This window comes from Triticum dicoccoides, chromosome 1B (assembly GCF_002162155.2).
Source record: "Triticum dicoccoides isolate Atlit2015 ecotype Zavitan chromosome 1B, WEW_v2.0, whole genome shotgun sequence".
Taxonomy (NCBI): domain Eukaryota; kingdom Viridiplantae; phylum Streptophyta; class Magnoliopsida; order Poales; family Poaceae; genus Triticum; species Triticum dicoccoides.
The window spans coordinates 468,312,831-468,330,133 of NC_041381.1; positions in this window are offsets into that span (position 1 = coordinate 468,312,831).

The window sequence follows — 17,303 nt, forward strand, 5'->3', positions numbered from 1 at the left end:
CCCAAGTAAAATTCAACACTTTATACGAAAATACCGACAACGTATTGACGACCCGATGAGGACAATTTTAAAGTAGAGAATGGTACCTTATATAGGCTTTAACTAAGCTTTCACTTGGTTTTGTATAAAGTTACCTATCATGAGCCTCACTCCATAAGATTTCTTTTGCGGATAAAATTGAGTAAAGAACACACTAGACAATTTCTTTCCGGTGTCAAACGTACCCGCACAGTAGACATGCAACCAATCTTCGCTTTGGCAGATAGCGTACGCCCAAAAAGGATTTAATTTCATTTCATCATAGTAAAAGCTTTTAATTTATAAGTTCCACATATCTCGTCAAATTGTTACACGTGCTGATATGGATCGTCCGTACCATCCCCTATAAATAGCTTACTCTTCAATATGTTGAGTAAACACGGGTTGATTTTCTAAGTTTCACCATTGGTTCGTCTCCAACGTATCTATAATTTTTGATTGTTCCATGCTATTATAGTATTAATCTTGAATGTTTTATATGCAATTACAAGCAATTATATATCATTTTGTGGGACTAACCTATTAACTTAGTGCCTAGTGCCAATTGCTATTTTTTTTGCCTATTAACTTAGTTCAAATGCTATGAAACATTTTTGGGGATTTTTTTCTGGACAAAAGAGACCCTGAAAGTTTTGGAAGAGGACCATAAGCTGAAGGTGGAGCCTACGAGGCACGGGCACGCCCAGGGGGTGGGCGTGCCCTGGTGGCTCATGGGTCCCATGTTCACCCGTTTGACCTAATTATGTCTCTACAAATTTGCTAAAAATCGGGAAACAAATGGAGAGCCACGCAAAATACTTTTTCCACCGTCGCAAATTCCTGTTCTCGAGAGATCCCATCTGGAGGTCTTTTCCGGCACTCCACCGGAGGGGAAATCAATAACGGAGGGGCTCTACATCAACCTTGTTGCCCTTCCGATGATGTGTGAGTAGTTTGCCATAGACCTATGGGTCCATAGTTAGTAGCTAGATGGCTTTTTCTTCTATCTTTGATCTTCAATACAATGTTCTCCACGATGTTCTTGGAGTTCTGTTCGATGTAATTACCTTTTGCATTGTGTTTGTTGGGATCCGATGAATTGTGAGTTTATGATCAGATAATCCATGAATATTATTTGAGTCTTCTCTGAACTCTTTTATGCATGATTATTATAACTTTGTATTTATCTTCGATCTATTGATTTGGTTTGGCCAACTAGATTGATTTTTCTTGCAACGGGAGATGTGCCTTGTGATGGGTTCGATCTTGCGGTGCTCAATCCCAGTGAAACAAAGGGACATAACATGTATTTGTATCGTTGCCATTAAGGATAAAATGATGGGGTTTATTCATGCATGAGTTTACTTTGTCTACATCATGTCATCTTGCTTAGGGCGTTACTCGGTTCATTATGAATTTAATACTCTAGATGCATGCTCGATGGCGGTAATAGTAGTAGATGCAGGCAGGAGTCGGTCTACTTGTCTAGGACATGATGCCTATATACATGATCATTGCCTTGGATATCGTCATGATTATTTTCTTTTCTATCAATTGCCCTACAATAAAAAAATTACCCACCGTATGCTATTTTTAAGAGAGAAGCCTCTAGTGAAAACTATGGCCCACGGGTCTACTTTTATCATATATTAAAATCATAAATACCATGCTGTAATGTTTCTTTACTTTATTTATTTTGTGTTTTATTTATCTATATATCACTATAAAATTTAATCTTTGCAAATAACTGTCAAGAGATTGACAACCCCTTGTTCATGTTGGGTGCAAGTATTTGTTATTTTGTGTGCAGGTACTACTAACGAGGTGTTGCGTGTTTCTCTTACTGGATTGATAACCTTGGTTCTTGATACGTCTCCAACGTATCTATAATTTATGAAGTATTCATGCCATGTTTATAATATTTATTACATGATTTTGGTATGATTTGATTAGAACTAACCCGAACTAACGATGTTTTTAGCAGAACTACCATGGTGTTATTTTTGTGCAGAAATTAAAGTTCTCGGAATGCGCTGAAAATCAACGGAGAATATTTTTTGGAAAATAGAAAAAATACCGGAACGAAAAGCTACCGGAGGGGAGTCCCGAGGCCACCATGAGGGTGGAGGGCGCCCCCCTAGGGCGTGCCCCCATACCTCGTGGACTCCCCGTGGGCCCCCTTGACGTGAAACCGACGCCAACCCCTCCTATAAATCCTAAAAACCCCAGAACAGAAGGGAGATCGTAAGTTCCGATGCCGCAAGCCTCCAAAACCACGAGAAATCAATCTAGGTGCCGGAGGGGGCCATCATCACCGGAGGACATGGGGGGATCTCAGAGGGGCCATCATCTCCCTGAAGGCCAAGGACCAAAGGAAGAACCTCTCCCCATCCAGGGAGGAGGCCGTGAAGGAGGAAGCACAATGGGGAGAACCTCCCCTCCTCTTTCTCGGTGGCGCCAGAGTGCCATCGGGAGGGGAATCATCACCGCGGTGATCGTCTTCATCAACATCATCATCACCATCCTCATCTCTTTTACGCGGTCCACTGTCCCACACCCCGCTGTAATCACCTACTTGAACATGGTGCTTTATGCCACATATTATGATCCAATGATGTGTTGCCATCCTATGATGTTTTGAGTAGATTTCCTTTGTCTTTGGGTTGATTAATGATCTAGATTGGTTTGAGTTGCATGTTTTATTATTGGTGTAGTCCTATGGTGCCCTCTGTGTCGCGCAAGCTTGAGGGATCCCCGTTGTAGGGTTTGCAATAAGTTCATGGTTTGCTGATTGTCTGTGTTGCGTGAGTGACTGAAACACAAACACGGATAAGTGGTCATGGTGCATGGGAATAAAGGGGACTTAATACTTTAATGCTATGGTTGAGTTTACCTTAATGATCTTTACTAGTTGCGGATGCTTGATATAGTTTCAATCATAAGTGCATATGATCCAAGAAGAGAAAGTATGTTAGCTTATGCCTCTCCCTCATATGAAATTGCAATAGTGATTACCGGTCTTGTTAACAATTTCCTAGGATAATTCCACACACCGACCCATCATTATTCCACACTAGGTATTTATAATATTTAGTAATATATTCTAACTTTATATAATAGCACCTAATTTTATATTTTAGTTCTCTAATATCATGCAAAGTTATCCTCTTTATACCTACAATGTAGTTTTATTTCTTGTTTCTAGTTGGAAGCAAACGTTCGGTGTACATAGAGTCGCATCAGTGGCAGATAGGACTTGAGAGAATATTGATCTTACCTTTAGCTCCTTGTAGGTTTGACACTCCATACTTATCACTTCCACCTTTGGAAATTGCTACGATGATTCCTTGCACTTGGGGATTATTGATACGTCTCCGTCGTATCTATAATTTTTGACTGTTTCATGCCAATATTATTCAACTTTCATATACTTTTGGCAACTTTTTATACTATTTTTGGGACTAACATATTGATCCAGTGCCCAGTGCCAGTTCCTGTCTGTTGCATGTTTTATGTTTCACGGAAACCCAATATCAAACGGAATCCAAACGGGATAAAAATGGACGGAGAATTATTTTGGAATATTTGGGATTTTCTGGAGGAAGAATCAACGCGAAACGATGTCCGGGGTGGCCAGAAGACAGGGGGGCGCGCCCTCCCCCCTGGGCGCGCCCTGAACTCTCGTGGGCCACCCGTAAGGCGGTTGACGCCCTTCTTTTACTGCAAGAAAGCTAATTTTACGAGAAAAATCTAGGCGAAATATTCACCCCAATCGGAGTTACGGATCTCCAGATATAAAGGAAACGGTGAAGGGGCAGAAACAGAAAACGCAGAAACAGAGAGATAGATCCCATCTCGGAGGGGCTCTCGCCCCTCCCAAGCCACGGGAGCCAAGGACCAGAGGGGAAACCCTTCTCCCATCTATGGAGGAGGTCAAGGAAGAAGAAGAAGAAGAAGAAGGGGGCCTCTCTCCCCTTTGTTTCCGGTGGCGCCGGAGCGCTGCCGTTGGCCATCATCATCACCGTGATCTTCACCAACACCTCCATCATCTTCACCAACATCTCCATCACCTTCCCCCATCTATATCCAGCGGTCCACTCTCCCGCATCCCTCTGTACCCTCTACTTGAACATGGTGCTTTATGCTTCATATTATTACCCAATGATGTGTTGCCATCCTATGATGTCTGAGTAGATTTCAGTTGTCCTATCGGTGATTGATGAATTGCTGTGATTGGTTTGAGTTGCATGTTTTATTATTGGTGCTGTCCTATGGTGCCCTCCGTGTCGCGCAAGCGTGAGGGATTACCGTTGTAGGGTGTTGCAATGCGTTCATGATTTGCTTATAGTGGGTTGCATGAGTGACTGAAACACAAACTCGAGTAAGTAGGTTCTTGCGTATGGGATTAAGAGGACTTGATACTTTAATGCTATGGTTGGGTTTTACCTTAATGAATCTTTAGTAGTTGCGGATGCTTGCTAGAGTTCCAATCATAAGTGCATATGATCCAAGTAGAGAAAGTATGTTAGCTTATGCCTCTCCCTCAAATAGAATTGCAATAGTGATTACCAGTCTAGTAACATAGTCAATTGCCTTGGGACAATTCCACAACTCCTACCACCACTTTTCCACACTCGTTATATTTACTTTATTTACTTCTTTACCTAAACAGCCCCTAGCTTTTATTTACGTGTTCTTTATTATCTTGCAAACCTATCCAACAACACCTACAAAGTACTTCTAGTTTCATACTCGTTCTAGGTAAAGCGAACGTCAAGCGTGCGTAGAGTTGTATCAGTGGTCGATAGAACTTGAGGGAATATTTATTCTACCTTTAGCTCCTCGTTGGGTTCGACACTCTTACTTATTGAAAACTGTTGCGATCCCCTACACTTGTGGGTTATCAAGACCTTCTTCTGGCGCGTTGCCGGGGAGTCATAGCGTGGGGTGAATATGCTTGTTTGCTTTATCACTAAGTAATTTTTATTTGCTGTTCTTAGTTTTTCTCTATCTTTAGTTATGGATATGGAACATGAAAAACCAAAAAAATTAGGTGTACTTGCTACTCATGTAGATGAGGTAACTCCTAAAACCCCCGATTCTCATTATGTGAAAGATATTATTTACTACTTTGATAATCCTGAGAAAACCCCATTCAACTTTATAATGGGAGACACGTTGGATCAACGTGAATTAGGGATTATCGCTCGACACAAAAAGGGAAACCATTATGGGATCAATTTATTATGTTGCGTTGGTATGCCCGGGATCTATGCGTGAGATATGATATTACTTGTTTCTCTAGGATGATGGCTCCACACCTTCCCTTTTCATGCAAATTTAATGAGAATGAAACATTAGCTTCTTATGCTAATGGTATATATGATTACTATGATGTGGAACAAATAGAAGAATTTGTTGCCTTTAAGGCTGCTTATGAAATTGAATCTTTGTTTGAAAAAGCTTTTGATGATGATGGTGTTTATAGCCCGGAAAATCTTGCTATACTTAGATATTGCTATGAAAATTATGAATACAATTGCTATATTAATGCTTTTATGACGAAAGTCTCCGCTGTCCAAGAAGAGACTAATATTTTGCAAGAAGCTATGGGAGAAGAAATTGATGAAACTGTGAGCTCATTGGATGAAAAAGATGATGAGGAGAGCGAAGAACAAAAGGAGGAAGAGCGGATTAGCTACCCGTGCCCACCTTATAATGAGAGTAACCCTCCAACTCATACATTATTTAATTCCCCTTCGTGCTTACCGAAGGATGATTGCTATGATGATTGCTATGATCCCTTGAATTTGTTTGAAATATCCCTTTTTGATGATGCTTGCTATGCTTGTGGCCAAGATGCCAATATGAATTATGCTTATGGAGATGAACTTGCTATAGTTCCTTATGTTAAACATGAGATTGTTGCTATTGCACCCACACATGATAGTCCTATTATCTATTTGAATTCTCCCTACTACACTTTATCGGAGAAGTTTGTGCTTATTAAGGATTATATTGATGGGTTGCCTTTTACCGTTGCACATTATGATTTTGATGAATATAATATGCATGTGCTTGTTTCTCCTACTTGCAATTATTATTAGAGAGGAACTATTTATCCACCTCTCTATGTTTCCCATACTATGAAATTGCAAGAAACTGCTTATACTATGCATTGGCCTTTACTATGTGTGCATGAATTGTTCTCTTATGACATGCTGATGCATAGGAAGAGAGTTAGACTTTGTTGTTGCATGTTATATGTTACTTTGTGCTCACTACTAAATTACAAATCATTGTTAATTAAAATTGGCTTTGATATACCTTGGGATCCGAGTGGATTCATTACTTGAGCACTTTATGCCTAGCTTAATGGCTTTAAAGAAAGCGCTGCCAAGGAGACAACCCGGAAGTTTTAGAGAGTCATTTATTTCTGTTGAGTGCTTTTATATAGTTTAAAAACAAAAATAAATAAAGAGGGGAACCTAAAAACTTTTCAAAAAGGAAAGTGAAAGTGAGAAAGATAAGCATTGTTGAAGTGGGAGCTAGCCTCGAACTTTGTTCATGCTCACGAAAACTTTGTGAATCTTGATTACAGAAACTTTTCATCAAAAATAATTATCCCCTTGTATAATTCCATTGTATTGTAAAAATAATGTGCCAAGGTTTGCCTTTAGGATGTTTACAATGCTTGTTGGTTTGTACGGTGCAGGACAGAAACTTTGGCTGTAGTGCTCGATTTTATATTTTTAACTGGAACGTTAAATGGTTCTGATTTCTTTTTGCATTGTCTTTCTGTACAAATTGTTTATTTTTCCTAATTTTGATAGAATTGCTGGGGTACCAGAAGTATGGTGAATGTTCAGATTGCTACAGACTGTTCTGTTTTTGACAGATTCTGTTTTTGATGCATAGTTTGCTTGTTTTGATGAAACTATAAATTTATATCAGTGGATTAAGCCATGGAAAAGCTATATTATAGTAGACACAATGCAAAAACAAAATATGAATTGGTTTGCTACAGTACATGGAGTAGTGATTTTCTTTATTATACTAACGGATCTTACCGAGTTTTCTATTGAAGTTTTGTGTGGATGTAGTGTCTAATCGAGGATGTCTCGATATGAGGAAAAGGAAGAGAGGCAAGAGCTCAAGCTTGGGGATGACCGAGGCACCCCAAGTAAATATTCAAGGAGACTCAAGCGTCTAATCTTGGGGATGCCCTGGAAGGCATCCCCTCTTTGTTCAACAAGTATCGGTATGTTTTCGAATTCGTTTCGTTCATGCATTATGTGCAAGTCTTGGAGCGTCTTTTGCATTTAGTTTTCACTTTTCTTTTATGCACCATGCTGGTATGAGATAGTCCTCGGTTGATTTATAGAATGCTCATTGCACTTCACTTAAATATTTTGAGTATGGCTTTATAGAATGCTTCATGTGCTTCACTTATATCATTTGAAGTTTGGATTGCCTGTTTCTCTTCTCATAGAAAACCACCATTTGTAGAATGCTCTTTTTCTTCACTTATATTTGTTAGAGTATGGGCACATCTTTTGTAGAAAGAATTAAACTCTCTTACTTCATTTATATCTATTTAGAGAGATGACATGAATTGGTCATTCACATGGTTAGTCATAAAATCCTACATAAACTTGTAGATCGTTGAATATGATATGTTCGATTCCTTGCAATAGTTTTGCGATATAAAGAAGGTGATATTAGAGTCATGCTAGTGGGTGGTTGTGGATTGTAGAGAAACTTGTGTTGAGGTTTGCAAGTCCCGTAGCATGCACGTATGGTAACCGTTGTGTGACAAATTTGAAGCATGGGGTGTTTCTTTGATTGTCTTCCTTATGAGTGGCAGTCGGAGACGAGCGATGGTCTTTTCCTACCAATCTATCCCCCTAGGGGCATGCATAGTAGTACTTTGCTTCGACGGCTAATAAACTTTTGCAATAAGTATATGAGTTCTTTATGACTAATGTGAGTCCATGGATTATACACACTTTTACCTTTCCATCATTGCTAGCCTCTTCGGTACCGTGCATTGCCCTTTCTCACCTTGAGAGTTGGTGCAAACTTCACCGGTGCATCCAAACCCCGTGATATGATACGCTCTGTCACACATAAACCTCCTTATATCTTCCTCAAAACAGCCACCATACCTACCTATCATGGCATTTCCATAGCCATTCCGAGATATATTGCCATGCAACTTCCATCATCACCATATTCATGACTTGAGCATTTATTGTCATATTACTTTGCATGATCGTAAGATAGCTACCATGATGTTTTCATGGCTTGTCCGTTTTTTGATGTCATTGCTATGCTAGATCATTGCACATCCCGGTACACCGCCGGAAGCATTCATATAGAGTCATATCTTTGTTCTAGTATCGAGTTGTAATATCAAGTTGTAAGTAAATAAAAGTGTGATGGTCATCATTATAGAGCATTTCCCCATGAAAAAAAGGGAAAGGCCAAAGAAGCCTAAATAAAAAAGGGGCCAAAGAAGCCCGCAAAAAGAAAAAGAAAAAAAAAGAAAAAAAAAGAAAAAAAAGGGGCAATGTTACTATCCTTTTTCCACACTTGTGCTTCAAAGTAGCACCATGTTCTTCATATAGAGAGTCTCTTATGTTGTCACTTTCATATACTAGTGGGAATTTTTCATTATAGAACTTGGCTTGTATATTCCAACGATGGGCTTCCTCAAATGCCTTAGGTCTTCATGAGCAAGCAAGTTGGATGCACACCCACTTAGTTTCTTTTGTTGAGCTTGCATACACTTAAGCTCTAGTGCATTCGTTGCATGGCAATCCCTACTCCTCGCATTGACATCAATTGATGGGCATCTCCATAGCCCGTCGATTAGCCGCGTCGATGTGAGACTTTCTCCCTTTTTATCTTCTCCACATAACCTCATCATTATATTCTATTCCACCTATAGTGATATATCCATGGCTTGCGCTCATGTATTGCGTGAGGGTTGAAAAAGCTGAAGCGCGTTAAAAAGTATGAACCAATTGCTCGGCTCGTCATCGGGGTTGTGCATGATTGGGGCATTTTTGTGTGACGAAAATGAAGCATGACCAAACTATATGATTTTGTAGGGATAAGTTTTGAAAAGACATGATTGCTTTATTGGTACGCTCGAAGTATTATTGTTTTTATGTCAAATGATAGACTATGGCTTTGAATCACTCGTGTCTTAATATTCATGCCATGATTAGACATATGATCAAGATTATGCTAGGTAGCATTCCACATCAAAAATTATCTTTTCTATCATTTACCTACTCGAGGACGAGCAAGAATTAAGCTTGGGGATGCTGATACGTCTCCGTCGTATCTATAATTTTTGATTGTTCCATGCCAATATTATTCAACTTTCATATACTTTTGGCAACTTTTTATACTATTTTTGGGACTAACATATTGATCCAGTTCCCAGTGCCAGTTCCTGTCTGTTGCATGTTTTATGTTTCGCAGAAACTCAATATCAAACAGAATCCAAACGGGATAAAAACGGACGGAGAATTATTTTGGAACATTTGGGATTTTCCGGAGGAAGAATCAACGCGAAACGGTGTCCGGGGTGGCCACGAGACAGGGGGGCGCGCCCTCCCCCTTGGGCGTGCCCTGGACTCTCGTGGTCCACCCGTAAGGCGGTTTACGCTCTTCTTTTGCCGCAAGAAAGCTAATTTTACGAGAAAAATCTGGGCGAAAGATTCACCCCAATCGGAGTTACGGATCTCCAGATATAAAGGAAACGGTGAAGTGGCAGAAACAGAAAACGCAGAAACAGAGAGATAGATCCCATCTCGGAGGGGCTCTCGCCCCTCCCAAGCCATGGGAGCCAAGGACCAGAGGGGAAACCCTTCTCCCATCTAGGGAGGAGGTCAAGGAAGAAGAATAAGAAGAAGAGGGCCTCTCTCCCCTTGCTTCTGGTGGTGCTGGAGCGCTGCCGGAGGCCATCATCATCACTGCGATCTTCACCAACACCTCCATCATCTTCACCAACATCTCCATCACCTTCCCCCATCTATATCCAGCGGTCCACTCTCCCGCATCCCTCTGTACCCTCTACTTGAACATGGTGCTTTATAATTTATATTATTATCCAATGATGTGTTGCCATCCTATGATGTCTGAGTAGATTTCCGTTGTCCTATCGGTGATTGATGAATTGCTATGATTGGTTTGAGTTGCATGTTTTATTATTGGTGCTGTCCTATGGTGCCCTCCGTGTCGCGCAAGCGTGAGGTATTACCGCTGTAGGGTGTTGCAATGCGTTCATGATTTTCTTATAGTGGGTTGCGTGAGTGACTGAAACACAAACCCGAGTAAGTATGTTGTTGCGTATGAGATAAAGAGGACTTGATACTTTAATGCTATGGTTGGGTTTTACCTTAATGAATCTTTAGTAGTTGCGGATGCTTGCTAGAGTTCCAATCATAAGTGCATATGATCCAAGTAGAGAAAGTATGTTAGCTTATGCCTCCCCCTCAAATAGAATTGCAATAGTGATTACCGGTCTAGTAACATAGTCAATTGCCTTGGGACAATTCCACAACTCCTACCACCACTTTTCCACACTCGTTATATTTACTTTATTTACTTCTTTACCTAAACAGCCCCTAGCTTTTATTTACGTGTTCTTTATTATCTTGCAAACCTATCCAACAACACCTACAAAGTACTTCTAGTTTCATACTTGTTCGAGGTAAAGCGAATGTCAAGCGTGCGTAGAGTTGTATCGGTGGTCGATAGAACTTGAGGGAATATTTATTCTACCTTTAGCTCCTCGTTGGGTTCGACACTCTTACTTATCAAAAACTGTTGTGATCCCCTACACTTGTGGGTTATCAATTATCAAGCTCTTTTCTGGCGCCGTTGCCGGGGAGCAATCACGTGGGGTTGATATTTTCGTGTATGCTTGTTTGCTTTCTTCACTAAGTAGATTTTGTTTTCCCTTTTGTTTTTGTTTTCTTTAGTTGTGGGTGAAACAAAAAAAAACAAAATACAAAAAAAATTACTTGCCTCTTATGCCTAAAAACTTTTTCAAAAAGAGAAGTGATTGGAAGGTTATGCATTGGAGAAGTGAGGGTCGACCTTGAACACTTGTGTTCATGCTCATGGAAACAATGTAGGATTTTTCATTTAAGTTTCTCAAAAATAATTACCCCCTTGTATATATCCATTGTATTATAAAAATAATGTGCCAAGCTTTGGTTTTAGGATGATTAGATTGCTTGTTTACTATGTGCAGTGCAAAAACAGAAACTTTGGTTGTAGCGCGTGAATTTACATTTTTTACTAGAAAGTCAAACGCTTATGAATATTTTTGCATAGTACTTCTATACAGTATTTTTAGATTGTCCTAATTTTTTAGAATTTTGGAGTCACAGAAGTATACGAAGTTCCCAGGTTACTACAGACTGTCCTGCTTTTTGACAAATTCTGTTTTCTTTGTGTTGTTCGCTTATTTTGACGAATCTATGGGTAGTATCGGGGATTATGAACCTTGGTTAAGTTGGAATACAGTAGATATAATGCTAATATGAAATCAGAATGAGTTTACAATAGTACCTAAAGGCAGTGATTTGCTTTATTATACTAATGGATCTCGCGAGGGTTTTGTTAAGTTGTGTGTGCATGAAGTGTTCGAAGATCGAGGAGTTATCAGTATGATAAGAATAAAGAGAGGCAAGAGTTCAAGCTTGGGGATGCCCAAGGCACCCCAAGTATATTTCAAGGATACTCAAGCGTCTAATCTTGGGGATGCCCTGGTTGGCAACCCATATTTTTTCTTCAACAATTATCGGTATACCTTGGTTTTTGTTTTGTTTACATGATTTATGTCCTTTGTGTTTTTCTTTTTATTTAAGAACCATGCTAGTATAAGATGACCCTTCATTGATTTATAGAATTCTCTTTGTGCTTCACTTATATATGTTGAGCTTGGATATTGGTTAATCTATATTAATTGTAGAATGCTCCATGAACTTCACTTATATCTTTTGGAGTATGAATAAGACTATCACCGAAAGTGGATTTGGAAGAGTGTCAACTTTAGGAAGTAATGATCCCACTATTTTGGAGGGTGTTGAATCTTAGTGTGATATTTATGAAAGTGGATTTGGAGAGGTCTTGACTTTAGTTAGTAATGATTCCACTATTTCGAAAGAGGTTCCAATTGATTATGAGAACAAAGTTGCTATCTATGATGATTATTGTGATGACATGTATGCTATGAAGAATAATGTTAACCATGAAACTTGTCATCATGATTTTAATTTTCAATTGGATTATGCCTTAGATGATAGTTATTTTGTTGAGTTTTCTCCCACTATTTCAAATGAGAGGAATTTTGCTCTTGTGGAGAGTAGTAAAATTTTCATGCTTGTAGATCATGAAAAGAATGCTTTATGTGATGGTTATATTATTGAATTCATTCATGATGCTACTAAAAATTATTATGAGGGAGGAATATATGCTCATTGGAATTGCAATAATATCAAGTTTCCTCCCTATGTGCTTAAAGTTTTGAAGTTATGCTTGTTTTGCCCTCCTATGCTAGTTGATTCTTTTTCCCAAAGAGTGTTTGCTCACAAAATCCGTATGCATAGGAAGTGGGTTAGACTTAAATGTGCTAGTCATATGCTTCATGATGCTCCTGTTACGTTTTCATTCTTATCTTTCATGTGAGCATCATTGACATCATCATGCCTAGCTAGAAAGGCATTAAAAAAGCGCTTGTTGGGAAACAACCCAATATTTATCCTTACTATTTTTGTGTGTTCATATAATTAAGCTACTGTAGTAATCATGTTTTGTAGCTTTTGTTTCAATAAAGTGAAAAGTAAGACCTTTGGGATGGCTTACGGTGATAGTTGATTTGATCTTGCTGAAAAACAGAAACTTTTTCACTCATTGCCAGAATTTTAAAAAATCACAGAAGCGTGCTTTTGGTATGAAATTTTTACACAAGATTGATATACAAATTTCCTAGGTTGTCCTAATATTTGAGAACTTTTGGAGTAGCGAAAGTATGGTTGCTGTTCAGATGATTATATATTGTTTTGTTTCTAACGGATTCTATTTTCAATGCATAGTTTGCTTGATTTCTAGTTTCTATGGCTCATATTGCTCAATATAAATTGTAGAAATGATATGTTATAGTAGGCATTATGTGAGAACAATTATGAATCTTGTCTTTGACAGTACCAAAGTGAATGATTTACTCTTTATCATACTAACCCATCTCAAGAAGTTGCGTTAAGTTTTGTGTGATTGAAGTTTTCAAGTTTTGAGTGATGTATCGATATGAGGAGAATAAGGAGTGGAAATACCCTAAGATTCAGGATGCCCAAGGCACCCCAAGGTAATATTCAAGGAAGGAGCAAGCGCCTAAGCTTGGGGATGCCCCGGAAGGCATCCCCTCTTTCGTCTTCAAAACCATCGGTATACCTTACTCGGAGCTATATTTTTATTCGTCACATGATATGTGTTTTTCTTGGAGCGTATTTTCAATTTTACTTGTTGTTTGAATAAAATCGTTGGATCTGAAATCCTGAATGAGAGAGAATCCTCCCATGACTAGTTAATTATTTGACTACTCATTGTCCTTCACTTATACTCCCTCCATTTTGTTTTATAGTGCGTATAGTTTCCAACGGCAATACCAATGAGTGAGCTGGCACATGTACTTGGGTCTAATATACCCCTCCACCAACTCTGTCCAGCCCCATGTGAGCATCACCTCAGCCACGCGTAATCCCGCCACAGAGAGAAATTGGAGGGAAAGTTCAGCGCATTCCCGCGTCCACGTCTGCGTGGCCAGCCCCACCCACGCCCGCTCAGCCTTTTCAAATTTGAATCATCTCTCCAGGACGGGACCAAGAGTGTACTAGTACACCATTTTTCTCTCCCCATCTCATTTCTCTCTAGTTCTTCACCTTGCAATGGCACAGCTAGATTTAAACAACCAGATCAACTGGGAAGATGTCCCAAAAGACTACAACGGTCTTGCCAGAGAGCTAGACTACGATCTGGAGCTGATCATTTCCGATGAAGGTACGTCCTCTCTCCCTGCTGCAGTTCATATTTTCGCTGGTGTTCTCGTCTTCTTTGATCATTTTCTCACCATCTTCGTATGTTGATTTATTTTACCATAGGATGAACCTCATGAGCATGTGTATGCTGAAGCTGAGCCTGGCCGTGGACGCGGTCATGGCCGTGGCCGCAGAGGCGCCGGCCGCGGAGACGCCGGCCGTGGATGCGTAGGCGCTGGCCGCGGAGACACCGGCCGTGGACGAGTAGGCGCTGGCCAAGGAGGCGCCAGCCGTGGATGCGGAGACGCCAGTCGTGGACGCGGTCATGGCTGGCGCGGTGCTACCTCTTGAGCATGCGTTGGTTTTCCCTTGAAGAGGAAAGGATGATGCAGCAAAGTAGCGTAAGTATTTCCCTCAGTTTTTGAAAACTAAGGTATCAATCCAGTAGGAGGCTACACGCAAATCCCTCGTACCTACACAAATAAATAAGAACCTTGCAACCAACGCGATAAAGGGATTGTCAATCCCATCACGACCATTTGATAGAGATAATAAGATAAATAAATATTTTTGGTATTTTTATGATATAGATTGAAAAGTAAAGATTGCAAAATAAAGTAGATCGAAAATTTATATGATGGAAAATAGACCTAGGCGCCATAGGTTTCACTAGTGGCTTCTCTCAAGATAGCATAAGTATTACGGTGGGTGAAAAAATTATTGTCGGGCAATTGATAGAAAAGTGCATAATTATGAGAGTATCTAGGCATTATCATGTATATAGGCATCACGTGTGCGACAAGTAGATCGAAACGATTCTGCATCTACTACTATTACTCCACACATCGACCACTATCCAGTATGCATCTAGAGTATTAAGTTCATAAGAACATAGTAACACATTAGGCAAGATGACATGATATGGAGGGATAAACTCAAGCAATCACTACTAGGGAAAACCCTATTAGTAGCGCGGATTTTGTGCCCACTAGTAGCGCGACGGACCATGCTACTAATAAGGCGCTACAGCTATTACTTAGCAGTAGCGCGTGCTTACACGCACTACTGCTAAGACACATAGCCGCAGCGTGTGTCCTCTCCCGCGCTACTGCTAATCTAGCTAGTGGCAGTGTGTTTACTATCCGTCGCTACTAGTGTTCTTTTTTTATTTTTAGTGTATTTATACGCTGTTATACAAATATTGGTACAATACCAGTTATGAGGCTTATATCATTATGTCCATAATAGTGTGTCAAATGAAGGTGGATTAGGTTCAAGTGGAGGCAATATGTGGTGCATGTCAAAAGTATACTACTAATCGAAACTTGATCTAGTTTGGACTAGTAGTACTTTCGATTTGCACCACATGTTGTCTCCACTTGAATCTAATCCGCCAGCACAAGCTATTTAATCATCATCATAGTCATAACACCAATAGTAGTTATTTAATCATCATAGTCATAGTGTAGCACATCATCATCTTCAAACTCATTCTACCTAGCTAATCACCACCAACACTAGCTGCGGTAGCTATCTAATCACCACCAACACTAGCTAATAATAATCATCATAGTTATTACCACCAACACTAGCTATTTAATCATCATAGTCATAGTGTAGCACTTCATCATCTTCAAACTCATTTCTAGCTAGCTAATCACTCCTGCTGCTCTCTCTCAGGTAAAATAACATAAAACATGTGTAGCACTCCTGCTTCATCAAGTTGGAGCATGCAGATGAACCTGTCTCCTAATCGTGGGCTGCGCTTCTGATTGTTGCCCCCTAGTACTTCTCTGCGATCGTTCACTATTTTGCTCCAGTCTTTCACTATTAAGCATTCCTCGCTATTAGAAATCTTGAATGCACTAAAGTGCATTGTATGATATCTTGGCCATAAGCTAACAATTCTCATGCAACCTTTAGTCTCAATCCAATGAGGCATAACATTCAGCGGGAGTCCCTGCTGAAGAACATCATATAGTAACATACTTAGCAATGAGTTTAGCTTAAAAAATAATGTATGCAAAAGATGCACTGAGGACAAATAGTAAAAATCTTACCATCTTTCCTAAATAGATGTGACCGTAGTTCAGTACGAACACTATTGGTCGCACGTTTTGAGTACTAAGATTTTTAAGTCTAGAAAAATAATTTGTCTTGACAGTATGAAGATCCTCAAGCCATGAAACATAATGACTTATCTCCTCGCAGTTTAGTTTAGCCCCGGGACAGTAGTAGGTCCTGTCTACCAAGCGTTGGACATGTTTGCTTGATTGGAAATAAGCTGAATAGAAATTAGTTGTCAACTATTTTTGAATAAACAATATCAAAGACATAAATATGGGTGAGAAACTCACATAATGGTAGAACTGGAGGCATCTGCACATCGACCCAGATGTCGATATTACCTTCAATATCATCTTCCGGACGAATATCAAAGGTGATAACCATATCAGGCTCAAATGCATAAGTCTAACCATATCAGGCTCAAATGCATAAGTCTTGGATAGTGCTTCCCAAGTTTTGCATCCAAAATAGGTATAGGTATCTGCGTTGTGTAATTTTGCATGGAAAATACAACCATGCTCGGTCTTCAAGTAAACTCTCTTTACCTCCATAGTAGTTTTCATAGGACTGAAACCTATCTTATCCAAGACAAAAACTCTTGCATGGCAGGGGATACACTAGTAGAATAGGAAAAAAATAAATTATAAGTTGAAGCAAATGAAGCAGATGTCATGCTTAATTACAAAAAAATACTTGTCGTTGTGACTTACCGTATCCACTTTGAAGTTCTCCTCGAGCTTGATGCTGAAGCGCCTATCATCATCTAGGAAGATTCTGTCGCACAGGCCGCGCTCGTCTTTGCAGTCTTTGCAAATACCGAAATCCTTTTCGTCGTTAGACATTTCCTATGTTCATAGTTGAAACATTAATTGAAAATCGATCGAAGACAACTACCAGGATACTCAACACACAAATCCGGGTCACTCGGTATTTCCTACATATTCTGGCATAAGTCATGCCAAAATTCACGGAAAAATCTGGCATGACCTTTGCTAAAATAGGACATATCAAGCACCTGAAATTTGCCGGAACGGAAATGAATCAACACTCCGGCAAAACATAGGCCACTCGGAGGTGTAACCTGCAAACATGACTGGCCACTTGGGCAAGCACCTATCCTATTTGAGCAACACAAGATATACATTTCAGAATATCTTA